Source organism: Cebus imitator, unplaced genomic scaffold (assembly GCF_001604975.1).
Source record: "Cebus imitator isolate Cc_AM_T3 unplaced genomic scaffold, Cebus_imitator-1.0 Scaffold88, whole genome shotgun sequence".
Taxonomy (NCBI): Eukaryota; Metazoa; Chordata; class Mammalia; order Primates; family Cebidae; genus Cebus; species Cebus imitator.
This window is the reverse complement of record NW_016107403.1, coordinates 1,403,458-1,408,429: the sequence shown is the minus strand read 5'-3', so window position 1 is coordinate 1,408,429 and position 4,972 is coordinate 1,403,458. Positions and strand designations below refer to the sequence as shown.

At 42.4% G+C, this 4,972-nt stretch overlaps 1 protein-coding gene across 1 annotated transcript in view; it reads right to left on the bottom strand.

The window, feature by feature from the left end:
* SPAST (spastin) overlaps positions 1 to 4,972 on the bottom strand; it is an 83,572-nt gene that overhangs the window by 62,255 nt on the left and 16,345 nt on the right. The window lies entirely within an intron of this gene.

The window sequence follows — 4,972 nt, the reverse complement described above, 5'->3', positions numbered from 1 at the left end:
CTCCTGAGTAGCTGGGATTACAGGCACGTGCCACCATGCCCAGCTAATTTTTTTTACTTTTAGTAGAGACGGGGTTTCACCGTGTTGACCAGGATGGTCTCGATCTCTTGACCTCGGGATCCACCCGCCTCGGCCTCCCAAAGTGCTGGGATTACAGGCTTGAGCCACCGCGCCCGGCCCTTAGTAACACATTTCTATTTTCTTTGAACTAAACAACTAGTTTAAAACATTAATTCCTAATGCAAATTAAGCTTTAAATGAATCTAAAAACTCAGCATAATCAAAAAGTATATAGAACAACTTCTGTAATCGTTATACTCAAATCACACTGTATTTGAAAATTAATTTTTTGTTTTATTTCTATCATTTTTGACCATTTGTCTGAATGCAAATTAATTTCTTAGTCTGTCTTTTTTCTTTTTTTGAGACAGAATATCACTCAGTCACCCAGGCTGGAGTGCAGTGGTGCTCTCTCTGCTCACTGCTCCGCCTCCCAGGTTCAAGCAATTCTCGTGTCTCAGCCTCCAAAGTAGCTGAGATTACAGATGTGCACCATCACACCCAGCTAATTGTTGCATTTTTAGTACAGACAGGGTATTCACTATGTTGGCCAGACTGATCTTGAACTCCTGACCTCAGGTATTCTATCCATCTTGGCCTCTCAAAGTGCTCAGATTACAGGCTTATAGGTGTGAACCACTTCGCCCAGCCTTGTGTTTTTTAAACAGAGTCTTGCTGTCACCCACATTGGAGTGCAGGGGCACGATCCTAGCTCACGGCACCCTCCAACTCCTGGGCTCAAGTGATCGATCCTCTTCCCTCGGCCTCCCAAGTAGCTAAGACTACAGGCATGTGCCACCACATTTAGCTAATTTTTTTTTTTTTTTGTAGAGATAGGGTCTTACCTGTTGCCCAGGCTGGTCTTGAACTCCTAGACTCAAGTAATCCTCCTACCTTGGCCTCCCAAAATGCTGGGATTACAAGCTTGAGCCACCACACCTGGCCTCATGTCAAACAAAAATTTCCATGCCATTCCTTACTATGACTTAAAATTTCAAATTCAATATAATATGATGACTCTTGATAAAACAGATGAAGTCATCTTATAAACACCACACAAAGCGACTAAGAAATGCTTTCTCCTTATGAGTACATACTACCTACCACATTCTTCTGTTTCTTTATCCTGAAAATAAATGACTAACTGGATTCACCCCCTTAAACAGGGAAATTTCTTACTTATTATAGAATTATCAGTATTTCATACTGTGCCTGATTCAGAGTAGGTGTTCAATAAGTACTTGATAATGACATGTAAAGAAAAGTTTATGAAGATCGGGCACTTCCCAGGCTCAAGCGATTCTTGTGCCTTGGCCTCCAGAGTAGCTGGGATTACAGATGTGTGCCACCACACCTGCCTAATTTTTGTATTTTTAGGAGAGACAGGGTTTCGCCATGTTGGCCAGGCTGGACTCAAACTCCCAACCTCAGGTGATCCTCCTGCCTTGGCCTCCCAAAGCGCTGGGATTACAAGCATGAGCTGCCACACGCAACCTCAACCATTTTTTCGATTATTAAAAGATACTGAGATTGTTTCCAGTTTTTCAGTATTTCAAACAATGTTGTAACCTTCTTATACCGGTCCCCTAATGCATACCTGCCAGTTTAAGACATATGCTTAAAAAATAAAAGTGATGAGTCATAGTTTGTCACACTTTCACTATTCACCAGAAATCAACAAAGTGCTTTTTAAGATTGCTTATCCCAGCTGGGTATGGTGGCTCATGATTATAATCTCAGAACTTTGGGAGACCGAGGTGGGTGAATCACCTGCGGTCAGGACTTCAAGAGCAGCCCACAAAACATGGTAAAACTCCATCTTTACTTAATATACAAAAATTAGCCGGACATGGTGGCATATGGCTATAGTTGAACTACTCAGGAGGCCGAGGCAGGAGAATCACTCAAACCTGGGAGGCAGAGGTTGCAGTGAGCAGAGATCGTGCCACTGCATCCAGCCTGCTCAACAGAGAATGACTTCATCTCTATCTATCTATCTATCTATCTATCTATCTATCTATCTGTCTATCTATAGTAGGCAAAGAGTAAAATATAAATTTGGCCAAAAATTTGAGACATAAATGGCAAATAAGTGTAAGAAAAGATGCTCAACATCATTAGCTGTTAGGGAAGTACAAATTAAAACCACAAGATACGACAATGCACCTAATTTTGAAAAACAAAAAAACAAAAGAACACGAAAATACCAAAATATGGCCAGGTGTGGTGGCTCATGCCTGTAATTCACACACTTTAGGAGGCCAAGGAGGGTGGATCAAGAGGTCAGGAGATTGAGACCATCCTGGCTAACACGGTGAAACCCCATCTCTACTAAACATACGAAAAATTAGCCGGTTAGCTGGGCATGGTGGCATGCGCCCGTAGTCTCAACTACTTGGGAGGCTGAGGCAAGAGAATCACTTGAACCCAGGAGTAGAAGGGGTTGCAGTGAGCCAAGATGATACCACTGCACCCCAGCCTGGGCAACAGAGTGAGACAGAAGAAAGAAAGAAAAGAAAAGAAAAGACCAAAATATTACAAGAGAGGGAGTAATGGACGTTTCATGTATTTGCTGGTAGGGAATAAAATAGTACCCAGTTGGAAAAAGAGTTTGGTAGTTTCTTATGACATTAAATATATATTTATCATATAAGTCAACAATCTCTTCCTCTACTTATTTATGCAGGAGAATGAAAACTTCTAAGACCTCTACATGAATTTACAGTATCTTTATGCGTAAGAGTTAAAAACAGGAGGTCAGGCATGGTGACTCATGGCTGTAATCCCAGCACTTTGGGAGGCTGAGGCGGGTGGATCACTTGAGGTCAGGAGTTAGACCAGCCTGGCCAAAATGGTGAAACCCCATCTCCACTAAAAATACAAAAATTAGCTGGGTGTGGTGGCGGATGCCTGTAATCACAGCTACTCAGGAGGCTGAAGCAGGGAGAATCACTTGAACCTGGGAGGCAGAGGTTGCAGTGAGCTGCGATTGTGCCAGTGCACTCTAGCCTGGGCAACAGAGCAAGACTCCATCTCAAAAAAATTTAAATAAAAAATAAACAACAATAGCAGAAAACAACCCAAATCATTTGGTTAATGGAGTAACAAACTGTGATACCTGTATGGTTAGAACTTAAATGTGAATTTGGATAAGAAGCCCTGCAATTCAAAAAGGGTAAAACTTGACCCTCAAAGCAGAGAAACAGGCCAGGCGCAGTGGCTCACACCTGTAATCCCAGCACTTTGAGAGGCTGAGGCAGGTGGATCACTTGAGGTCCAGAGTTCATTCCAGACCAGCCTGCCCAACATGGCAAAACTCTGTCTCTACTAAAAATACAAAAATTAGCCAGGCAAGGTGGCATGTGCCTGTAATTCCAGCTACTTGGGAGACTGAGGCAGGAGAATCACTTGAACCCAGGAGGCAGAGGTTGCAGTGAGCCTCGATCGAGCCATTGCAATCCAGCCTGGGTGAGAGTCAGATTCCATTTCAAAAATAAAAAAAAGCTAAGAAAGAGAAAAGTAGCTTCTCATATCCAGGAGCTGGCCTACTACTATCAGCTAAACCTTGGTACTAGACCTGGCACTTACAGAACATCAGCATCAAATAAGGCCACTCTGTGACCACAGTGGAACAAAACCATTCTACAATTGTAACTAAACACAGGCAAAACATGAACACTGAACCCTGCCTAAACCATGAAATACCAAACATTCCCCTCTTCCAACTAATGAGTGAATCCTGCTTTTTTTTTTCCTTTAGACAGATTTTTAAAAAAATCTGTCGCCCAGGCTGGAGTGCAGTGGTGTGATCTCGGCTCACTGCAACCACCGCCTCCCAGGTTCAAGTGATTCTCCTGCCTCACCTCCCGAGTAGCTGGGACTACAGGTGCCTGCCACTACGCCCGGCTAGTTTTTGTATTTTTTGTAACAGAGATGGAGTTTCACCATATTGGCCAGGTTGGTCTGGAACACCTGAACTCCTGACCTGGTGATATGTCCACCTTGGCCTCCCAAAGTGCCAGGATTACAGGCATGAGCCACCGTGCCCAGCCAACCCCTGCTTTTTAACTACTACAGCTTTAGACCTCACTCTAGTCTTCTCTTCTTCTAGATAGGTTTTATAATATTTATTCATAGAATTATTCCCAGCTCCTGATAGCATCCAATTCAGAGCAAAACCTTGTTTTCTCAAACCCTCCTTAAAATCACCAAATACAAGCCCAAATCCTGTAAGATCTTTCTAACACCTTTTACTAAGATGCACCATAGTTATTAAATATATGTGTTCTCCCTGGCTACAGTGAGTAATAAACTTCACTTGCTCAACCATAGATAGGTTTGTTTCTGGAAATTGTTGACTGGAGGGCATTCACTCTACAGAAGAGCAGAAAAGTAATGTAAGTAAGTATAGCATATCTACAGTGTATTTTTACAGCTGTAAAACATTTAATAGCTTCTGAGAAAATAATAGATTTTGACATTTTTCTTTCCTTATTAACCAGAATGAACTGCTGAGATGTGGCTGTGCTCAAAGACGTTTTATTGTATAGGATGCCTAGGATCAGCGATGGTAAATAATTTACAAACAAGAGAAAAAAGGCTACATCAGAATATTAACAGTTTCACTGGCTGGGCAGAACTACTGTAAGTCAAGACTGAAGAAAGCTGGCCACGCACGGTGGCTCATGCCTGTAATCCCAGCACTCTGGGAAGTGAGGCAGGAGGAGCGCTTGAGCTCAGGAGTTCATGACCAACCTGAGCAACAGAGCAAGACTCTGTCTCTATCTTGCTTAAAAAATATTCTTTTAAAAAAAAGTGAAGAAAACTAATACAGAAGAGTAGACAATCTATACTTTGACAGATGTCAAAAACCCAACTACTACTGGGTGGAACAAAGGGAGTAAGATAGTGG